This window comes from Macaca nemestrina, chromosome 19 (assembly GCF_043159975.1).
Source record: "Macaca nemestrina isolate mMacNem1 chromosome 19, mMacNem.hap1, whole genome shotgun sequence".
NCBI lineage: Eukaryota > Metazoa > Chordata > Mammalia > Primates > Cercopithecidae > Macaca > Macaca nemestrina.
In genome coordinates this window covers 42,052,027-42,076,002 of record NC_092143.1, presented here as the reverse complement: position 1 = coordinate 42,076,002, position 23,976 = coordinate 42,052,027, and the positions used below count along the sequence as shown (strand labels likewise).

At 45.1% G+C, this 23,976-nt stretch overlaps 1 long non-coding RNA gene across 2 annotated transcripts in view; it reads left to right on the top strand.

Annotated features, from left to right (window-relative positions):
- LOC105489398 (uncharacterized) overlaps positions 1–23,976 on the top strand; it is a 136,693-nt gene that overhangs the window by 24,796 nt on the left and 87,921 nt on the right. For both annotated transcript variants that reach the window (XR_011616884.1, XR_011616885.1), the window contains exon 2: positions 12,795–13,146. This is a non-coding gene — a long non-coding RNA (uncharacterized lncRNA). The remainder of the gene's footprint in view (positions 1–12,794; positions 13,147–23,976) is intronic.

Sequence of the window (23,976 nt, the reverse complement as noted above, 5' to 3'; positions counted from 1 at the left end):
AGCTTCAAGTGTTGAAAAAGATAACTCAATGTCATAAAGGTATCAGTTCTCTCCAGGTTATGGGAGAAACATGGTGCAATCCCAATAAAAATACCAACAAGTCTTTTTTTAGGGTGTTCAGGTAAGTTGATACTAAAATTCATATGGAAAACCAGGCCAGCAAGAGTGGATGGAAAACACTGAAAAATAAAAAGTATGGGGTCACTGGCTCCACTGGACAATAAAACATACCATAAACCTCTTTAAATTAAAAGCATGACATTGGTGCATGAATGTAAATATAGACTAGTAGAAAATAATAGAAAGTCCATCAATAGACCTACGTTCATATGGAAATTTAGTATATGATAGAAGCAGCATCTCAAATTCCAGAGCAAAGATGGGTTTTTTACTAAATGATGCTGGTACAACTGGATCTCCACTTGGAAAAGGATACAGTTAGAACCATACATCACATCACATGTAAGAATAAACTTCAAATGGATTAGAGATCTAAATGTAAAATATGAAACCATTAAAGTTCTAGAGAAAAACATGGGCCAATTCCTGTTAACCTCAGGTAAGAGGTTAACCCAGTTACCTCTGCCTGTAATCCTAGCACTTTGGGAGGCTGAGGCAGGAGGATCGTTTGAGCCCAGGAGTTTGAGACCAGCCTAGATAACATAAGGAGACCCCCATCTCTACAGAAGAAATTTAAAATTAGCCAGGTGTGATGGTATGCTCCTGTGGTCCAAGCTACTGAAGGCTGAAGTGGAAGGATCTTTTGAGCCTGGATGAGAAACATGATATGAGAGGTTGAGGCTTCAGTGAGCCATGATCACACCACTGCACTTCATCCCGGACAAAAGAGTGAGACCCTGTCTTAAAACACAAGTCTTCATGACAAAAAAAAATCACCCTAAACAAATTCAAATGATAACTGACATCATTGGAGAAGTTATTTGCAACATACACCACTAACCATGAGCTAATATTCCTACAATATAAGGAACTCTCAACAACTGAAGGGCAAAAACATCAAAAATCTGAGAGAAAAATGAGGGAAAGTCATGAACAGGCATTTCACACACAAAGAAAGATGTTAAAATGACCCTTAAACACTAAAAAAGTTCTAATTTACTATTTTCACTGGCTACTCTAAGGCCAAAGACAAAAAGAATTATATGCAAATATTGTATTCTAGTTAGTAAATTTGTTTCTCATAGGGAATTTTTCTTCGGTTCTGAAGTTATTTTATGTCTACACTAGAATTGAACAAATTAATAAACATAAAGTGGATACAGATAGATGAATACAGAAATTAATAGAGGCATGAATGTGTGTGTGTGTATTTTCTGTGTCTGTCTGCTGAGGAAGCTTAGAAGGAATGACACTCCATTAGCAATGAATATACCTACTGCTCAGATCTTGGTTTCTACATACCATTCTCCAATAAAAGGAAGCAGCATTCATTGGTGAAATGTTGATTCCAGGGTTAGGGCAGGGAAAATATGACATGAGCTGGGAATATCTTATGCCAGAAAGTAAGGAAGTGCTCAAAAAGAGATGGGGCATGGCAAGGGACACAGGGCCCAGCCTGGAAGAGCTCCCAATGCCAAAGGTGGGAGAAGTCAAGTAATACTATAAAAAATGAGAAGATTAAATTATATAAATATAGATTTCTAGGTAGAATAAAATAAACATTCATTCATACTGTTATAAGTAAATAATTAAAGAAATATTGGTAGACAAGGGACAGCTTCTTCTTACAGAATTCCAATTACTAATATAGAAGGAATGAGGAAAATAGAAAATCATCATTTGGAAAATATCACACTAATTAGCAAGAACCAGAAAGGGATGCTAAAATGAGTAGGCAAAAGCACGATGAGAGACATGATATCTGCATGGTTTCAAAGTATCTCCCCACAATATACTCATTACTTACAAAGCAAAAATTGTAACTTTATAGTGGAGAAACCACCTTACCCATGTATTACCCATGTCAAGGCTAACAAGTAACAAGACCTACTGGCACCATGTATGCCAATATGACACACAAAGAAAGATATAGCATCCCTGCTGTTGTTCTTGCCAAGATTGAGTAATCTCAATCTAATCATAAGGAAACATCAGACAAACCCCAAAACTGAGACACTTTCACAGACCAGAGGAGACCAAGCAGATGTGATGACTAAATGCTGTGTGGGATTCTGCGTTGGATCCCAGACAGAAAAAAAAAGGGCATTAGTGGGGAAGCTGCTGAAATTCAACTAAGATCTATAGTTTAGTTAACAGTATTGCATCAGTGTTAATTTTCTGCTTTTGGAAACAGGAGCGTTTATGTCATGTAAAATGTTAACATTAGGGAAAGCTGGGTGAAGGATATATGGAAAACCTATATTATCTTTATAATTTTTCTATAGTCTAAAATTACTTTTTAAAAAAAAGTTATTAAAATGGACTCCTATGTATTTGCTGGGTCAGAGATCCAGAGACAAATATGAGCAGATGCCCATGGCTCCCCTTCAGCCTCCTCCCATCCCAGCCTCACTGTGATGAATTCACAGTGATAGAATGATACACTTCATTCATTGTCTCATTATATGTCCAGTATTGCACCTCTATTGACCCAATCCTAGAAGACAGAAATTAAAACATAATCATATTTTTAAAGTCTTTATCCACCAGCAATGAATAAAACTCTAATGGAAGCTAGAATAAAACATTTGAAAGCAAAAATGAGTGACGACTATTTCAACCTCTTTAAAGATCAGACTAGAAAGAGAAATTGCTTGTGATTCCAGGGCCACAGTGCCTTAGAAAACCAAAAGAACTGGAGTGAGAAGAAATGAGTCCCATCTGAGTCATCTGAATCTACTTGGTTTCCCAAAACTTTCTGCATAGCTGATCCATGGTTCCTGATATTCTAGCTAAATAAGTACTCCTCCCTACCCTCTCCCCAGTGATTGCCATCTACAACAAACAGGAAGTAGCTTTGTCAGAATTAGTTGGCCATTAGCTGGGTGGGAGGAAGGTGAGGGAAAATCCAGGCAAGAGAAAGAGTGTGTGGGGGCAGAGAACTGGAAGAACCTTGGCTGGGAGGTAGTGGTGTCTGGAGACCCACACACAGTAACCTGGCAGGGTCCCAAATCCCTTCTGCAGAAGTTCCATGTGGCTTTTGGAGGGTTGGCTGGAGGGGTGTGGGATAGAGAGCTGCTGCAAGCTGATCAAGGGACTCTTTGAGGGATGCAAAAGTTTAGAGAACTAACAAGTCTGTTTTTATGACACGTGGTCAGTAGTACATATACCTTTGCTAGTGGCCCCATAGGCAGACAAACAGAAGATGTCAATGTCCTTTCTGGGAAGAGCCCTTATAGGAAACTGACCAGGAGCCCCACTGGGCCAAGTCATCACTAGCTGGAGCATTAAATGAGTTCCAGCCTGAGGGGAACCTCTGTTATGTACTTGGAGGCAGGGCAGGGCAGCCCAGCCCCAAGACCATCTCCTGTGATAGGTTAGGTTAACCAGTCTTGTGCATAGATGCTCTAGGTCACCACGTACCTGGTTCTTTTGCCATTGGAAGGCCTGAAGCTCCACATCATGGCTTTGTTCCATTGCATCAGTAGTGCATGGATGTATGGCGGGTGCACCATCCCTTAGGGTGATTAGGTGGCTGAGTTACCTTTCTTCCTAACAGGCTGAATTCAGTGGGAGAAGGGACAAGGAGGTCTCAGAGTCCTAGAGCACAGGAATTGGTGGGCATCCTGCCTGGGCCCTGAAGGGCGTGCTGGGGAGCTTGCAGCCAAGAGGCCTTCAAGAAATAGCTGGACATCCGTGGACAGAGAGGGAGATGTTGGCAAGGACAAACTTGGCCTGGGGCTGTGGCAGGTCAGGCTTTTGCCTGTCAGCAGCCTCTTCCAGCTGTGAGGCCTCTGTGGGGACTGTGGAGTGGCACGGCAGACTCAGGGTACTGGCTTGGGCAAAGGAAGGAGAAACTGCCATTCCCCTGTAGAGGAGTCCTCAAGGTGATACATGGCAGTGATACATGGCAGGGGCCTGCTAACTACAGCCTGTGGGCCTATTCTGGCTGACTGCCTCTGTTTTGCAAATAAAGTTTTATTGGAACACAGCCCACTCATTCTGCTTTCATGCTGCAATGGCAGGGTTGAGTAATTGTGATGAAACCATATGGCCCACAAAACCTACAATATTTATTATCCGGCCTTTTATGGAAAAAGTTACCTGATTCCTGGTCTAGAGCATATTGGGTTCTATCTGTGCTTTCTAAAAAGATAAACTCCCTCTCAAAAAACTAAATTCTGTTATGATGTTCCCCAAATCCTACCTCAACCATTCTACCAAACATTCCAGTGTCCAAGCCTCCACATCCCCCTCCAGCACCTAAGGAAGTCACAGCACTTCTGTAAGGACTGGTCCCTTTATCTATCGTAGCAGGACCAGAAACAGCCACCTCTTAGGCCACTCTGGGGATGAGGCCCAAGAAACGAGTGAGTAGCCAGGAATAAAGGGAATCAGCTTTAATGGCGAGAATTCTGTGAAACTGTCAGTATTTGTGTACTTTTTTTTTTTTTTTTTTTTGAGATGGAGTCTCGCTCTGTCACCCAGGCTGGAGTGCAGTGGCCGGATCTCAGCTCACTGCAAGCTCCTCCTCTCAGGTTCACGCTATTCTCCTGCCTCAGCCTCCTGAGTAGCTGGGACTACAGGCGCCGCCACCTCGCCCGGCTAGTTTTTTGTATTTTTTTTAGTAGAGACGGGGTTTCACCGTGTTAGCCAGGATGGTCTCGATCTCCTGACCTCGTGATCCGCCCGTCTCGGCCTCCCAAAGTGCTGGGATTACAGGCTTGAGCCACCGCGCCCGGCCGTGTGTACTATTTTAAATCATGAAACAAATGCGTTTTCTCTGCTAAATGACATCTTTTGTTAACAATAACAACACATTGCAGACAGGTTTTCAGTGCAAGTTAAGTTGTTTATTTCTGGGGGTCCCCAGGGTCCCAGGCAGGAAGCAGAGGATTAAGAAAAAAAGTGTGAATTAGGGTGGGGGACAGCAGACTGGTGAAGAGTTTCTGACAGCACTGAGCTGTGTCCAAAGTGAATTAGGCTTCCCGATATTGCACACTCATTCTAAATTTAGACCTGGAGTCTGTGATGGACAAGGATGAATCCAAGCTACGGCAGTCACTGGGGATTTAGGATACAGACACTTAGTTCCTACAACTTTTAAAAGCCAACACCTAAGATACACTCACTAGATTTTGGTCCTAGACTATGCCATTGTGAAAACCAAGTACTACAAAGCTAGATATTAAGCAGCTACCAAAAAGTTCTAAGACACCACTTTCCCCCTCAAGGGCCATATAATCCAGCTAAGAAAACAGATACATGCACGTAAAAAGATAGCATGGCTCTGTGTATAAAATTGGGATTAAGTTCAGTTGTGACTAAAATCCTCAAGACAAGCCAGAAAGTCCAGGGCCGATGGGGCATCTCTCTCCCATGGAGCCCTCTGGGACTTGGGCTCCTTCCTCTAAGCCCCCCACCATCTCTAGGGAGTGTCCCCATCCTCTTGGTTAATGGCACAGCTGCATTCCAGGCAGCAGCGAGAGGCAGGAACTAAGAAGGGACCAAATAAAGTCGTTGAATTCAAAGTTTATTTGGGAGTCAAGTAAAGTTTATGGTGGGAGTACAAAACTAGAGTTTTGTTTCAGGTCGCACACTTTGCTTGTACAACATCTAGATTGCTTAAGTTATGCCTTCATTTATATCTTTAATGCCCTAAGCATATTGATTGAAGAGTCTTTGTCAGACCGTTCTATAAAATTAATTTCATCTGGAGTAAATTGATATTTTGAATGTTAAATCTGTGAACTGTCTTTGTAAGCACTGGGCTTTTCCATGCGTTTTGGAGTTCTGATGTACAGGCTTATTTTGAGGCTTGGAGTAGTTGCTTTTTCATTTGTTCTGTCTTTTTTCTCTGTACACATTCTCCCTTAACAAGCAGTTTTGTAACTGTCACCACTCAGCCCTCTGGGTCCCCAATAGGGAACTGGATCCTTGAATGGCAGTTGAGAGGGTCCTGCCCTGTGGGGATCTGAGGATTCTGTAGATCTGGATGCAGAGGCAAAGGGTAGCTGGTCTCAGCTTCTGGTCACAAAGCAATGTCTTGTTCTCCAGCCTCTTATATCTACGGCTTTTAGAAATTCCTGGCTCTTGGCAGAGGTTGGTCAGCCGAATTTCATGGGTAAGAAGGGAGCCCTACTCCGCTGCCTGCCTTCAGGCACTGAGCCTGTCTCTCCCTTCTACTATCTTGAATAGAGCTCCTTTAGTCCTCCTTTCCCCAGCTTCCACCACCTGTCTCCAGACCTAAAGCCCAGCAGGCTGCAGCTTCAGCTCTGTTCACCCCTCTGTGCTCCTATTGCTTGTCCACAAAGATGTTAATCTCTTTTTTGAGTCTGGAGAAGTCTTTTTGGTTATCTTTTAAAAATACTGTATCTGTCAACACTTAGTGATCAAAGAGTGAATGCGTGGCACCCTTTTAACAGGAAGTTCCCACAGTCCTTATGATCCAAAGGAGTGGTCCTGCTGAAAGGGGAAAGAGGGGGAAGAGATCCCCAAGGCCAAACTATCAGGATTTATGGAGGGGAAGTGACCTGACTTGCACAAACAGGCTTAGGATGGGTGGAAAGAAGCAGAGAAGGCCATCCAGGCCAGAGACACATGGGACATGGTGGGGGATGTTTGTGTTAGATCAGCCTGGCCAGTGCCAGTTCCCTGCCACACACTCTCACGCTGAGCTGGTCTTCTCCTTCACCGGACTTATCACCATAGTTATTGATTATGTGTTTGTGTGATTATTTGATTAATGTGCATCTTGTCCTATACTGTCAGGTCCATGAGGGCAGAGATTATACGAGTGCCCAGTTGGATCCCAAGCACCAATTTTCGTAGTTAGTCCAGGCTTGGTGAAAAAGAAATGAATGAATGAAGCTGCAGAGATGGGTGTGGGGTGGCCCACGGTCTGGCTGTTAGGAGTTTGAAATCTTTTGAGAGATTAATTTAAACAATTACTGTATGGATTCCAGTGGAGGGACAAGTACTTGCTTTGGGCTTCTCCTAGGCTGGCCGGGTTACTCTAAGGACTGTCTCAGGAAAGCAAGCTCTGGGGAAGAAGGCATGGGACCCAGCCATGCCAGGCCAACCCAGCAGCAGGCCCCAAAGAAAAGTGGACAAAGAAACACAAGAGTTTTTAAGGAGATATTTGATACAGACAGCAGAAGTCGGCTTTTTTTTTTTTTTTTAATTTTGGTTTAGTTTTAATGAGAATTTTTTTTAAGACAGGGTCTCACTCTGTCACCCAGGCTAGAGTGCAGTGACGTCATCATGGCTCACTGCAGCCTTGACCTTCCCAGGCTCAGGTGATCTTCCCACCTTAGCCTACCAAGTGGCTGGGACCACAGACGAGCACCACCATGTCTAGCTAATTTGTGTATTTTTTGTAGAGATGGGGTTTCACCATATTGCCCAAGCTTGTCTCAAACTCCTGGGCTCAAGCGATCTGCTCAACTTGGGCTGCCAAAGTGCTGGGGTCACAGGTGTGGGCCACCGTGACCGGCCTAAGGAGAATCTTTTAAGTGAGCCAAGCTTATTTTGTCAGCTGGGGTGGGGGTTGGGACAGGGCTGGGGCAGTACTTTTTGCATCAACTGAGAAGCATACACCTGCTGGAACTTCTCTGAGGGAAGAGCCACAGGTTGCCATTCACCCCAGTGCCCAGGTCTCGGTCAATATGGCCCCAAACACCTGCCCTTAATTCTTAGGGAAAGCACGAGAAGTGAGGGAGGAAAGCTGAGAAGAAAGAGAATAGCGCAGGACTCAGCAGCAGCTGGGCCTGGGAGGCAAAAGGAGATAACTGCCAGCCCCAGAAACAGGTAGGATGTCTCTAGTTTTGCTTTGGGCAAAAATATTTATCTTCCAGAGTAACAGCATATTTTCTTTTCTTTCTTTCTTTTTTTTTTTTTGAGATGGAGTCTCGCTCTGTTTCCAGGCTGGAGTGCTGTGGTGCGATCTTGGCTCACTGCAACCTCTGCCTCCCAGGTTCCAGTGATTCTCCTACCTCAGCCTCCCGAGTAGCTGGGACTATAGGCATGTACCACCACGCCCACGTAATTGTTTTGTATTTTCAGTAGAAATGGGGTTTCACCATGTTGGCCAGGATGATCTTGATATCTTGACCTCGTGATCCACCTGCCTTGGCCTCCCAAAATGCTGGGATTTCAGGTGTGAGCCACCGTGCCCGGCCCCAACTAAGCATATTTTCTTTAGACAGGGTGTCACTGTGTTGCCCATGCTGGAGTGCAGTGGTCTGAATGCAGCTCACTGCAGCCTTGACCTCTGGGACACAGCGATCCCTCTGCCTCAGCCTCCCAAGTAGCTGGGACCACAGATGCGTGCCACCATGCCCAGCTAACTTTTTTATTTTTATAGAGATGGGGGTGTCACTTTTGTTATCCAGGCTGGTCTTGAACTTCTGGACTCAAGCAATCTTCCAGCCTTGGCCTCTCAAATTGCTGGGATTATAGGGGTGAGCAGAGTAATTAAGCGTTTTTAGAAAGAATATTATTTTACCATTAATTATTTTGTTTCCATTACTTTACTTTGTTTTCTTTCTTTTTCTTTTCTTTTCTTTTTTTTTTTTTTTTTTTTTTTTTTTGGAGACAGGGTCTTGCTCTGCTGTCCAGGTTGGAGTGCGGTGGTGTGATCACGGCTCACTGCAGTCTCAAACTCCTGGCCTCAATCGATTCTCCTGCCTCAGCCTCCCAAACTCTTGGGATTACAGGCGTGAGCCACCACGCCTAGCCTTCTAAATTTCAAGTTTTATTTCTGTATCATGTTCCTGTACCTGAATAACTTCTTTTAAAATTTCTTGTGTTGTGGGTCTGCTGACAATGAATTCTCTGTTTTTGTATGAGAAAGTCTGTATCTTTCCTTTATTTTGGAAGCGATTTTCACTGGGTGTAGATTTCTGGTTGATAGTTTGTTTCTTTTTCCTTTCAGTGTTTTAAAGCTGTCACTCTATCATCTTCTGACTTGCATGGCTCCTGACAAGAGATCTGCTATAATTCTTTGTTCCTCTGTATATAATGTGTTTTTTATTCTATATTTGCCTTCAAGATATTCTCTTTTTTATTTTCAGCAGTTGTAATATGGTATGCCTAGATGTGTATGTGTGTGTGTATTTTCTGGTGTTATTTAACCTGGTATTCACTGAGCTTTATGGATCTGTGGCTTTGTGTCTGTCATGATTATTGGAAAATTCTCAGCCATCATTTCTTCAAACATTTCTCCTACCTTATTCTCTTTAATTTATTTCTGGGACTGTAATTACATGTATATTAGGATCTTTAATATTGTCCCGAGGCTTTTGGATGTTCTGTTCTGTTTTTCCCTCAGTCTTTTGTGTTTCAGTTTGGGTAATTTCTATAGCATTATCTTTAACTGTTTATTTCCTCAGCTGTGTCAACTTTATTTATGAGCTCATTGAAAACATTATTTCTGTTACTGTGTTTTCATTTCCAGCATTTCCATTAGATTTTTTCATATAGTTTCTGTATTTTTGCGGAAAGGACCTTTCTAATCTTGCATATTGTCCTTCTTTTCCATCAGAGCCATTAATATATTCATCATGGCTAAGTTCCCTGTCAGGTAGTTTCAGTGTCTGTGTTGTATCTGGTTCTGTAGATGCTGTTCCGTTCTGTTGATGGCTGTGGTGTGGAGCTGGTGTGTAGTTCTGGGCCTGGAACACATTCCTGCTCCTCCCCCAGGGTACAGGTTCTTTCTCTCGCCTTACTCCAGGTCTAAAGGGTTTCCACTGGTGCCCTCATGGCAATGGTGTTGCCTTTTCCCCTGGAGATCAAAGCTTTTATCCATAGGGAAGTTGGGGGAGAAACATCTGGGAGGGGTTTTGTGTCCCTCCTGCCGTGGCTGCTGTCCCAGTCCCTCAGGCCTGTATCATGAGGGATGCTTTCTCATACCCTCCCCCACCCGCCTGGGGTCGTGGGGGAAAGCCTGGAAAAGGGTGCAGACTCTTGCTTCGGACTTCCCACTTTCTTGCCCACCCATACTCCGTCCCTAGCAGTTTGTTAAGTATTCCAGCTGAATCCTTACTGCTGTGCGTCTGCGGGGCCCCAGGTGCACCAGTGTTCACGCCCCATCTCTTCCTGTGGGCACCTGTCTCTTCTTAGATTTCAGGCTAGTTGGCTGAACCTGAGCTCTCTGATAGCTTCAATGAGAGTTCTAAACTTGCAGGTTTCCAGCTTTTTTGTTGTTGTAAAGGTGTGAGCAATGTTCTTTCCAGATTGCTGCATCTAAAGCAGAAACTGGGAGTCAGAATTGAGTGAATTTAAAGGAAAAGATAAGGAAAAAAATCGTTTGTGGACTGAATTGGTAACCACTTCTCTTGTAGGATAATGCCATTTGGTCTTTCTAATCCTGTGAGGTAAGTAATCACCATTCCCATTTACAGATGAGGTTCTGAGAGGATGAGAAAGGATCTGGGGTTCCTCTCTGGTCCTGCCTGATTGCACGGGAACAGCTGCTCTCTGCTGCCTTCTGAGGCTGTGAAGTAGAGTGTGAGATTAGGGAGGAACCCATGGAAGGAGGCGGTGTGGCCCTCTGTCCTCAGCCTGCACTAAAGCGAGCTCGCAGGGACTGGGCTTGGGGAGTTTAGGGCGATGAGGGAGGAACTGGCATGGCTTGGGTGGGCTGAGGCTCTGGCTGGGACTCACACAGGGACTCAGTAGGAAGTGGATTGTAGGGAAAAATGGCACTAACGGCTGGAGAGACCTGGATGGCTCTCTAGCGAGTCCCTTGCTGCCCATGCGAGAGACAGCAGAGTCCTCACAGCCTTGGAATGTGGCTCAGTCCCGGGGCCGGGATGGAGTGTTTGCCAGTGTCAGGGAATCCAGACTTGGCCCTGTGTGTGGAGACTGGCGGTGGGGAACTGTGTATGGGAAAAGCACAAATGGGGATGGAGCTGCTGGAGAACCACCCCGAAGCTTCTGCTCAGTCACAGCCTGCTCTCCCTCCCTCCGAAGCACTCCCAGGCCCACATGCCAAGGCAAAGGGTAGGAGTGCACACAAATACAAACACACACACACACACAATCCTTTTGTGACTTCCCTTTGAAGTTTTCAATTATGTTTTCATTCATTTATATATTCCTTTATTCATTCAATAAATATTCATTACTGCCAAGTTCTGCACCCTGGATAACCTGATCTTCCTGAGTGAAGGGGGTAGGGATGCAGAAAGCATGCAGCTTAGTGGCCCTTGGTGCTCTGCTTCTCTCAGAGATGACCCGAGGAAGGGCCTGAGTGTGGGAAGGAGCAAGGATCAGTTTTCCGGAACCCCTTCAAGTAAGTAATGCACCAATGTTACCTGGGTGGCTTGCCAGGTGCCAGAACTCTGCTGGGGCCACGCATAAGCTTCAGCTTCAAGCACACCTCTCCCTACACAAAAAACCACAGATCCTCAGCGTGCTATTAGCATTGTGCAGTCCTGTCCTAACCTCTTCCTCCCCCTCCCCCTCCCCCTCCCCTTCCTCCCTCCCCAACACATCCCCCCAGCAGACCGCTCTGCTGGACTGCTTGTTTCCAAGGCTGGTCTTCCACTTTTAGGCCTCTAAGCTTGCCTCCTTCCCCTCTGCGCATCCAAACCACCATACCCTTCAAGGCTCAGCTTCAATGCCACCCCCTCCAGGAAGCCTCTGAATCCTCCAATGAGAATTAATCAGACTTTTTTTTTTCTCTTTTCTTTTTTTTTAAGATGGAGTCTGGCTCTGTCGCCTAGGATGGAGTGCAGTGGCGTAACCTCAGCTCACTGCAACCTCCACCTCCTAGGTTCAAATGATTCTCCTGCCTCAGCTTTCCAAATAGCTGGGATTACAGGCATGCACCTGCATGCCCAGCTAATTTTTGTATTTTTAGTAGAGACAGGGTTTCGCCATGTTATCCAGGCTGGTCTCGAACTCCTGACCTCAGGTGATCCACCCGCCTCAGCCTGCCAAAGTGCTGGGATTACAGGTATGAGCCACTGCACCCGGCCCAGGCTAACATCTTGACTGTCACATCAGATGGCTTGTACATCTCTCGCATGTGTGCCTCATTTGGTCCTGTCTTGCTAGAGGCAGCTCCTGGTAGCTGAATTATGCCTGACTCCCAGATTGTGCTCAGCAACAGAACTATGGCCAGGCCATCTCCAGTATAAGCCTTTCTAGGGCTTCCTATTGCTCTCAAGATCAAGTTCGAACCTGCACGTCTCGTGTGACCTCACCTCACTCTTCTGCCCCATCTGTAACTCCTTGAGAGCAGGGACTAGCGCATAGTATGTTTTATTCCTGAGTTTCTGATACATTTCCTGGCACATAGTAAATATATGTACTCAATAAATATGTGTCAAAATGAAATGAAATTCCAGTTGAATAATTGATTTCTACAAGCCAAGGATAAGCCTGCTTCCACACAGGGAAACAACAGACTGGCCTGATGCTCCCCCTTCCTCATTCCACATTTCTTTAGTGTGATTCAGGAAATAAATTGAGTTATAATTGTTTGGCAAAATATTCAGATGAGCCCTTCAGTCATGAGTTCTATAACCAGCAAATCCTTGACATCAGCAATGGAACTGCTGCTGGTTGCCTCCCGTCTTTTTTGGAATAACAACAAAAGTTTCTACCAGCCTTTGTCGTGGACAGTGTTAAGAAAGCAAGTGAAAAGTCCCTTTGTTGTTTTTCAGGTTTGTTGGGAAGAAGGGTCCTTGGAACTGAAGATGATTTTGGGGAGTGAAAGAAACCACCTTTTCCTGGTAGTAGCAGAGCCAAAACTCCAGCCTTCAACCCACAGACCCGGGTCTGTCCCCAGGCATTAGCACCCTCCTCGGGGCCCCGTTGTCATCTGTGACTTTTGCCTCCTGCATCTCAGTTTCCGTGCCTGTCAAGTGGAGATATGATACCTCATTCTGGGGAGAGACAATGAAGTACTGCGGTGAAAAGTACACGTGCTATACAAAATTAGGAAATCCTCGTCACCAGACTTAGAGAAACATACAAAGTGGAGTTGACTCCCAGGATGGAGACACAGCTTCCCAGGTAAGGACATGGCTCAGTTTTCACCACGCTGAGCTGCTGCCTGAACCCAGGGTGATGGAGCCCAGGGCTGGCCTTTCAGCCCTGGCCACACCTGCTGGATTTCGGGTCACGTGTGCAGCCAGTTCGCCACCCCTCCCCTCACCCAGTGAGCTGACTGAAGCTCTGCCCTGACAGACTTCGGGCTGCTCGAGCCTTTTTGTCTTTCTCATTCCCTCATGAAAATGCCAATGCTGGCCAAAGACAGAAGCAGTGAGGGGCTCCTGACTCTTAAAGGCATCAGGATCACCTGGGGATCTTATTAAAAAGGCAGGCTTTGGAGTCTCGACCTCAGAGGTTCACGGTGGGTCAGCTGTTGAGGTGGGACCAAGGGATGTGTGTAGTTAGCAGTTGCTCAATTTGCTAGGGAGCCAGACAGCAGGACACTATGGAGGGGCCTTGTGTCTGGATCAAGAAAGCGGCCCTCGAAGGGGAAATGGAGCTCCAGCAAAGAGACGTGCAGCCAGGATTAGGGGTACAAAGCCGGGGTGGATGGAGTGACTTACGCAAAGACAAGTCAGGGCTTCCTCCTGGGCTTAGGCCCGAGGACTTAGGGGAGTGACTGCATGGGGCCAGGAAAGGGGAGCTCAGAGGGGCCAAACCTGGAGGCCACCATGCTGCAACTCACCTCAGACAGCTGGGTAAACTGAGGCAAGTTAGCTCATCCCCTGTCCTCAGGATGTAGTGCCTAGGAGCCTGCCAGGCAGGAGGGCCTGGAGGAAGAGCCTTACATTTTCCTTGTAGGAGCAGTGACGTGAGGCTAGGCCCTGAGAATCCTTCACTCTCTCGCTCTCCTGGAGGGCAAAAGACAGGCCTGATCACCGGTCCCCTCCAGCACTGTTTGGCTCAGATACTAGCGGAGCAGGGAGTGGGTCCACTGGGACTCCCTGGAAGACCACTTTACAGCTCTGGAAAGCCCCCTAGCAGTGCCTTCCTGACCCCTTGGCCTCAATTGTTTGCTGTGTCCGGCTTCATGTGTTTCTAAAGGAAACGTCTACATATTTGAGACGTGATTCTATCTGATGCCAGCCTGATACTTCCAGCAGCTTCTTCACTCCCCCAAAGCTAAAAATGATGACTTAAAGAGGCCATGGTCACGGGCCTAAACCCAGGTCTGGGAAGTGCAGGCTTAGCATCTAGTCCACTAACCTTGGCCATGGGCTATGGCAAACTTGGTTTTCATCATCTATAAAATGATGGGGCTGGGGAGAGTAAGAAGGAGAATTTGAATTTCAAACTTTTCTCTTCTTGACTGTGGAAACCTTTCTTCAAGAAAAGCTGACAGAGGAAGCAAATATCTGAGGATCCTCTTGGAGCTGCTGCTGTGTTTGAAATGGGAACAGGAACGTCAGGCTCCATGCTCCTTCCTCAGTCTAGGCAGAAAGCCCAGGGCTCTTTTGGGCCTGTTGTGTTTTGTTTGAGACAGGGTCTTGCTGTTTCACTCAGGCTAGAGTGGCGTAGGGGCACAATCGTAGCTCACTGAAGCCTCAAACTCCTGGGCTCAAGTGATCCTCCTGCCTCAGCCTCTCAAATAGCTAGGACCACAGGTATGTGCCACCACACGCTGCCAATTTTTATTTTTTTATTTTTTGTAGAGACATACGTTGCCCAGGCTGGTCTTGAACTCCTGGCCTCAAGTGGTCCTCCTGTCTTGGCCTCCCAAAGTTTTGAGATTACAGGTGTAAGCCACCATGCCTAGCCCAGGGCCTATTAAAAAACCCATGAATGTGGCCCAGCCATCCTACTTCTAGGTATTTACCCAAGAGAAATGAAAACATATGTCCACACAAACACTTGTACACAAATGTTCATTGCAGCCATTTTGGTAATAGCTCCAAACTGGAAGCAACCCAAATGTCCATCAACAGAAGAATGGATAGACAAATCGTGCTATATTTGTACAATGAATGAAAAAGAACCAATGAAATGGAATGAATGAACTATTGATGTGTGCAGCAGCCTGGATGAGTCTCAGAATCATGATGCTGAAATGAAAGAAGTCAGACCAGGCCAGGCGTGGTGCTCATGCTTGTAATCCCGGCACTTTAGGGGGCCAAGACAGGAGGACCACTTAAGACCAGGAGTTCAAGACCAGCCTGGGCAACATACATCTCTACAAAAAGTAAAAAATAAAAATTAGCTGGGTGTGGTGGCTCATGCCTATAATCCCAGCACTTTGGGAGGACAAGGTGGGCAGATTACTTGAGGTCAGGAGTTCAAGATCAGCTTGGCCAACACATTGAAACCTCTTCTCTACTAATAATACAAAAATTAGCCTGGCATGTGGCACATCTGTAATCCCAGCTACTCAGGAGGCTGAGGCAAGAAAATTGCTTAAACGCGGGAGGCAGAGGTTGCAGTGAGCTGAGATCGCCCCACTGCACTCCAGCCTGGGTGACAGAATGAGACTCTATCAAAAAAAAAAAAAAAAAAAGGCAAAACATTATTTATTTTATTTATATAAAATTCTAGAAAATTCCAACTAACCTATAGTGACAAAAACCAGACCACTGATTGCCTAGGGATGGGGTGGGGAGGAAGGGAAAAGTTACAAAGGGGTATTAGGAAATTTCAGGAGTGATGGAAACTATTCTACACCTTGATTAAGATGTGGTTTTATGGGCGCATACAAATCTCAAAACATATCAAATTGTATTTTTAAATATGTGCAGTTTATTGTAAGTTAATTATACCTCAGTAAAGTTGTAAAAGAAAATAAATGCCAAGAGAGTTTTTCATCTTAGAGAACTAGCTTAAAAAACAAAAATTCTCACCAGGCCTGGTGCAGTGGCTCACTCCTTCAGTCCCAGCACTTTTTTTTTTTTTTTTTTTTTGAGAGGGAGTCTCACTCTGTCACCCAGGTTGGAGTGCAATGGCATGATTTCAGCTCACCGCATCTCTAGAGTTCAAGCGATTCTCCTCCTACCTCAGCCTCCCGAATGGCTGGGATTACAGGTGTCCACCACCACGCCTGGCTAATTTTTGTATTTTTAATAGAGATGGGGTTTTACCATGTTGATCAGGCTGGTCTTGAACTCCTGACCTCAAGTGATCTGCCTACCTTGGCTTCCCAAAGTGCTGGGATTACAGGTGTGAGCCACTGTGCCTGGCCCAGTCCCAGCAATTTGTGGGGCTGAGGAGGGTGGATCGCTTGAGCCCAGGAGTCTGAGACCAGCTTAGGTAACATGGTGAAACCGCATCTCTACAAAAAATACAAAAATCAGTTGGGCATGGTGACATGTGTCTGTAGTTCCAGTTACTCTGGAAGCTGAGGTGGGAGGATCGCTTGAGCCCAGGAGGTCAAGTCTGCAGAGAACCATGATGGTGCCATGGCACTCCAACCTGGGTAACAGAGTGAGACCGTGTCTCAAAAAAAAAAAAAAAATTCTCACCCAATTCTCACCAAATCTAGTCCTGTGAGGGTCTCTCCAGAGGCCTGTGACCAGTGTTGAGCCCAGTTCCGGTCCTGCTAGTGTTCAGTCACCTGGCTGGGGAGAGGCGCTGGAGGTTTCTGGAAAGGTACAGGTGACAACCCCTTTCCCCTTTTGCTGCAAATAGCATGAGAAATCAGTTTTCTGTTTTCAAGTGGCTGCAAAGCAAGAGTCCCTTAGTTTCACGTTTGCTATATCCTCACCCAGCAGGGCTAGTTGTACTCCCATTAATGAACCTTCAAAAAGCCCAATGCTCTCCTCTCCACTCCCAGTTTTGTTCTTTAATCTTCAGACTGTCTTTTTGGGGGGCTGGCTCCCACCCGGGGCTCGCTGAAGACAAGCACCCTGAGGACCTGTCCCCTGGGAGCTGCTTCTCCGGGAACGGGGCCACAGTAGTATGGGCAGCAGATGGGGTAGGGGTGCTAGTTCACAGATTTTCCAGACATCTGACTGAAATGAAAAAAAAAAAAAAAAAAAACAGGCTTGTACTGCCAGGTATAAAAGAGAGAAGCCAGGCGGCGTTTGTGATGTCCTTCTCTGCCAAGAGCCTCTAAGTGCTTGGCAGGACTCAGAGATTTACCAGGAAAGCACTAATCAAGTGCTTTGGTTTGATTACTTTGTTTTAAAAAGTCCTTTCCTAGTACCTGTATGTGCTGAGTGTGCTGGGTGCTGGGTGCTGGGAACTGTGCAGTAAGCTCATGATTGAGTGGGCATGATCCAATCAGAGATAAGCCCGGGGGCTGTGGGGTGCCATGTGGGTGAAGGTGGTCATGTGCCACTTTGAGGCCATGCCAGACACTTTCTAAGTTCCTGAATTCTTCCAAAATGTTAGGAATTAAAGCAGGGGGAGGTTCTCTTGGCCCAGAATCATCAGGCAGGGAGGACGTGGGAAACCATGAAGGAGAGGAAGAAATGGTAAGTCCAATGGGAAAGCCAGAAATCAATCCAGTATGAGAAATAGAGTTTAATTCAATTGGCCACAGTGCTCAATATGACAACAATTATGTAAAAGTTGAATAAAAAACAGAAATGTGTGAATTCCACACAGGTATATCCACTGTTGGAAATGCATATAAGCTATCTATGGGGTATGCCTCAAACTGAAGATAATGGTTATGTTGAGGGCATGGAATAATCAAGAAAGACTTTTGCTTTATATTTGAATATTTAATAATTAACTTTCCGAGATATCTGTGAATTTTTCTTTTATTTACTTTTTCAAAATTTTTTTGCTTCTAAATGACAAATATGCCATATTTTTCAATTTTCTTGTATTTTTAAAAAAAATCTTTGTAATTTTTTATTTTTATCAGAGATGGAGTTTCACCATGTTGGCCAGGCTGGTCTCAAACTCCTGGCCTCAAGTGATCCACCTGCCTCAGCCTGCAAAGTGCTAGGATTATAGGCATGAGCCACCGTATCTGGCCGATTATAGTAAAACATATATAACATAAAAATTTACCATCTGAACCATTTCTTTCTCCCCTCCCCCCCCCAAAACAGCGTCTGACTCTGTCACCCAGGCTGGAGTGCAGTGGCATGATCTTGGCTCACTGCAACCTCCATCTCCCGGGTTCAAGTGATTCTCCTGCCTTAGCCTCCCAAGTAGCTGGGATTATAGGTGCCCGCCACCACACCTGGCTATTTTTTGTATTTTTAGTAGAGAGGGGGTTTCACCATGTTGTCTAGGCTGGTCTCAAACTCCTGACCTCAGGTGATCTGTCCACCTCGGCCTCCCAAAGTGGGATCACAGGCATGAACCACTGTGCCCGGCCCATCTGAACCATTTGTAAGTGAATGGTTCAGTGGCATTAAGTACATTCACAATGTTGTGCTGTTATCACCACTACCCATCTCTAGAGCATTTTCATATTCCCAAACTGAAATTCTGCATCCATTAAACACTAACTCCTCATTCCCCTTTTTCCCACCAGCCCCCTGGCAACCACTGTTCTGTTTTCTGCCTCTAGGAATGTGACTGCTCTAGGTATCTCATGTAAGCGGAATCATACAGTATTTGTCCTTTTGTGTCTGGTTTACTTCACTTAACAAAGTGTTTTCAAGGTTCATCCATGTCGTAGCATGTGCCAGAATTTCCTTCTTTTTGAAGGCTGAATAATATTCCACTCTGTGGATATTCCACACTTTGTTTACATACACCTCTATTGATGGGCATTTGGGTTATTTCCACCTTTGGCTATTTTGAATAATGCTGCTATGAACCGGGGTGTGCAAATAACGTTTGAGTCCTCGTTTCCAGTTTTTTGGAGGAACATACCCAGAAGTGGGATTGCTGATCATATGGTAATCTATGTCAAATTTTTTTGAGGAGCCACAATACTGGCTCCCACAGTAGCTGCTCCATTTTGCATACCCACCAGCAACATACCAGGGCCCCAATTTTCCCACATCTTCATCAACACTTGTTATTTTCCGTTTCTTTGGTTACAGCCATCCTAATGGGTGTGAGGTGGTACCTTATTGTGGCTTTGATTTGCATTTCCTTAGCAATTAATGATGGTGAGCATATTTCATGTGGATCCGTAAATTTTTAGCAATATTTAAAAGATTTCAGCAATAGAGAAAAATATAGTGGAATATCTGGAAAACCTTACATATCTATCTTACCTCTTGAAATGTTTCTGGTTTTCAACAAACATGATGTTGTTTACCTTCCACTGTGTGGAGTGGCTCTAGATGGTGGCGTCGTCAATAGCCACCGCTCATCTCTGAGACTGCTTGACCTTGAAGCAGTTTCTGGAAATGCCCCCGAACAGCTGTTGATGAATCCACATGGTTTAAGGAGACTTGCTAAAGGTGGGTGGGTGGTCTGGCTGTCTTTACTTTATTGGGTTTCTCGTTTACAAAGTGAGTCAATAGTTTTTTCTCAATGCCCACTCGTCCCCATCTCTAGTCAGCTCTGGTAGCTGGTTTCTGATCCAGAGAGGAGATGTTTGTAAGATGCAGCCCAATTCAGAGTGAACATTGAGACTTCTCGGCTAAAATGTGCAATCTCTGAGACTAAAAAGCTCAAGCCATTATAATGATATGACTCATTCTTGAAATAACACATTTTTACATTTTTGGATCAAACTGGAAGTTGAGCTGACTATCGCTCATCTGTCACACCCTTTTCTGTTTGACTGTTTTCAAAGCCTAGCCTAGCCTTCTGGGGTAAAGTGGTGTTTATTAAAGATAAACATTTAAGTTCCCCTTTGGGTTCCCAGAAGGCACAGATATTATGGTAGGAGGTTCCCACCTGGGGAAAGTGCTCAGAGAGCAACTTATTCAAAATCTCACTAGAGTTGCAATTCAATTAAAGAAGCTTCCAGAGCCCACCTTTGTGGGCTTTTGCCCTGCAATTTCTTCTGTCATCTTTTTTTTTTTCTTGCAACTCCCAACATTTATTTGGTGTAATAATAAAAATGATAAAAAAAAAAAAAAATCAGGGATTGTTTGACACCTTTTTTCCTAAATGGAAACCTTCACCAAAAGAGGATAAAAGATTTAAAGGTAAGTTCTTTCTCCAAAATGAACAAATGACCTCAGTTTTAATTCTTACTGAGGTTACTAAGTAGCCATCAGTATATTATTTTCAACTTGTGTCTAGGAGGGAAATTCTTATGTAGGGGGAGGTAGGGCGTTAGCAGAGAAATCAAGTTGTCAGTCGGGAGCCAGCCAGCTTCTGCCCTGCAGTTGCTGCTAGAGCTTCACTGAGCTGCCTATACACAGGCCTGTTTCACGGTGGGATTGAGGAGAGGCCGAATGAATGGCCTTTTGCTAAGCTGGTGGGCACTGCAAGTTCTAGCATTTTCTACCCACCAGAAAGGCAAAAGGTGAGGTCTTTACAGGAAAATCTGATGCCCCCAGCTCCTACGAAGGCTGTAGCCCAGAATCAAATCACCCAGTACTTGGTAAAATGTTGAGGTAAGTGGTCTAGTGAACTGCCATCTTCTCCATCTGGCAAATGGTCACCTAGGCTGGAGTGCAGTGGCACAAGCTCAACTCACTGCAGCCTCTGCCTCCCAGGTTCAAGCGATTCTCCTGCTTCAGCCTCCCTAGTAGCTGGGATGACAGGTGTGCACCACCACACCTGGCTAATTATTGTATTTTTAGTAGAGAGAGGGTTCCACCATAGGTCAGGAGAGTCTCGAACTCCTAACCTCAAGTGACCTGCCTGCCTTGGCCTCCCAAAGTGCTGGGATTACAGGCATGTGGCCCCTGGCTAATGTTTTATCTGCTCTTCAAGACCCAGCTGAGGCCCTGTCTCCTTGATACAGCCTTTCTTGGCTCCCCTGGGCAGCTGGAAACTCCCTCCTCTGGGCATCCTCAGCACCTCAAGAGCACTGAGTCCGTCCAAATAGGGTCCAGTGTTGACATTTTCTCTCTCCCATTAGCCTAGAACCTTGCAAAATGTCTGGCACATCACAGGCCTTCATCAGTCTGTGAATGCTTTTTCACTTCTTGCTGTGGTTTCTGACAAGGGAGAACCAGGCTCCCCTAGTTTGCACCCTGGTTTTCTTTGGAGGCTATGAGACCGAAGAGAGGACACCACTAGTGCCACTCAGGGGGATGCATGCTATTCCTGTTCCCATCTTCATAGGAAGATGCTCCCAATGGCAGCTCCTTTGCTGGAGTTTGGAGTTGAAGGGGGAAGTATGGGTTTCATACTGAGAAAAGCTATGCACCTATAATTGTAGGCACTTTCCCAGAAACTGGAGCCTGACCCCAGGACTGCGCCCTGCCGAGCTCTGCTGGGTCACAGCTCTGCATTTCCCCGGGGGCTTCCTGATGCCAGGGCCAGAAACGGGCTAGGGACTGCCAAGGGGACAGCTAAGGAGCTGAGGAGCCACTGACGTGCCAATTCCTTCTCTGTGCAGATTTTAGAGGGGAATGAAAGTCAAGAAAACGGCCGTTTACAAATGCATGTGTATGTTCACTGGAGCATTATGCACAATAGCAGAGACGTGGAATCAACCTAGGTGCCCATCAGTGGTGGACTGGATAAAAGAAAATGTGGTACATACACCACGGAACACTATGCAGCCACGAGAAGAATGAAATCATGTCCTTTGTGGCAACATGGATGCAGCTGGAGGCCATTATCCTAAGCAAATTAATGCAGGAACAGAAAGCCTAATGTGGCAGGCTGGGTCTCACTAACGCAGGCCTCCATAGCAACTGTTTCAGCACTGACTGAGTGGGTAAGTTAAATATTAAAAGTGGAAAGAGCCAGTGTCTTTATACAAAGGCTGGGATGTAACAAAAGCCCACCAAGAGTTTTGCCCAGGCCTTTTCTGGACCTTGAAGCATGACAAGATAAAGAAGGAATCTTTAACAGGACCCATTTAGGATTAAACAAGTTTTTATTGAGGGTCTGAGGAAACTCCCCAGACCTCCACAAACAAGTTTATTAGGGGTCTGAAGGAACTCCGCAAACCTCCATGATTTAGCAGGAGACTAGATAAGGGTAATTACCCCAGCACCTGCACCCATCTGGATTAAGTAAATTTACTGAGGCTCCAGAGGAAGGTCTTCAAGACTCAGACCTTACAGATTAAAAAGTTAATCACTTATGTCTTCAGATGAATGCACACTTACACGTGGACATGTAGCTTAGAAGGTATATAAACTTTGTAATTTTGAGTTGGCCTGGCGAAAATTTCCAGGCCTTCTCCCTGTAATTGGTTACAGAAATAAAATCTCTCTTCTTTCCCAGGTCATCTACATCCCTTATTGGCACACGAGAATAAGCAGCCAAACCCTTGGTTTGGTCCGGGAACAATAATGTTACATGTTTTCATGTATAAGTGGGAGCTAAGCATTGAGTACACAAAAACAAGATGGAAATAACAGATACTGGCGACTGCTAGAGCCGGGTGGGCAGAAGGGGGCATGGGCTGAAAAACTCCCCATTGGGTACTGTGCTCACTTACCTTGGGACAGGATCATTCATGCTCCAAACCTGAACATCATGCAATATACCCATGTAACAAACCTTCTCATGTACCCCTGGAATCCAAAAGGAAAGTCAAGAGTTAAGAAAACTACCATTTGTGGAATGCCTGCTGGGCACCTGCCCAGAACTGTAGCCCAGTTTTCTGTGCCTTTGCCTACCGAGAGCCACTGGCAAGACTGGGCCTGGAAGATGTGGCAGTCTTGAGCCTTTTTCAGATTTCTTCTAATAGATTTGCTTTAATTTAAAGAACAAAATCTCTCTCACTCCCTTGTTTCTCTCTCTCTCTCTCTGCATTTGGAACACAGATTCATCAAAACCTTTTAACATAATCCAGTGGTGGCTTTAAGTTATTGGTGTTAATGATTATTTTTAAATTTTTTAAAATTATACTTTAAGTTCAGGGGTACATGTGCAGAATGTGCAGGTTTGTTACATAGACATACACAGGCCATGGTGGTTTCCTGCACCCATCAACCTGTCACCTACATTAGGTATTTCTCTTAATGCTATCCCTCCCCTTGTCCCCACCCCCCTACAGGCCCCGGTGTGTGATATTCCCTTCCATGTGTCCATGTGTTCCCATCGTTCAACTCCCACTTATGAGTGAGAACATGCGGTGTTTAGTTTTCTGTTCTTGTATCAGTTTACTGAGAATGATACTTCATCCATGTCTCTGCAAAGAACATGAACTCATCATTTTTTTTATGGCTGCATAGTATTCCATGGTGTATATGTGCCACATTTTCTTAATCCAGTCTATCATTGATGGACATTTGGGTTGGTTCTAAGTCTTTCCTATTGTGAGTACTGCCATAATAAACATGTGTGTGCATGTGTCTTTATAGTAGCATGATTTATAATCCTGTGGGTATATACCCAGTAATGGGATTGCTAGGTCAAATGGTATTTCTAGTTCTAGATCCTTGAGGAATTGCCACACTGTCTTCCACAATGGTTGAACTAATTTACACTCCCACCAACAGTGTAAAAGCATTCCTATTTCTCCACATCCTCTTCAGCATCGGTTGTTTCCTGACTTTTTAATGATTGCTATCCTAACTGGCATGAGATGGTATCTCATTGTGGTTTTGATTTGCATTTCTCTAATGACCAGTGATGATGAGCATTTTTTCATGTTTATTGGCTGCATAAATGTCTTCTTTTGAGAAGTGTCTGTTCATATCCTTCTCCCACTTTTTGATGGGGTTGTTTTTTTCTTGGAAATTCATTTAAGCTCTTTGTAGATTCTGGGTATTAGCCCTTTGTGAGATGGGTAAATTGCAAAAATTTTCTCCCATTCTGCAGGTTGCCCGTTCACTCTGATGAGAGTTTCTTTTGCTGTGCAGAAGCTCTTTAGTTTAATTAGATCCCATTTGTTAATTTTTGCTTTTGTTGCCATTGCTT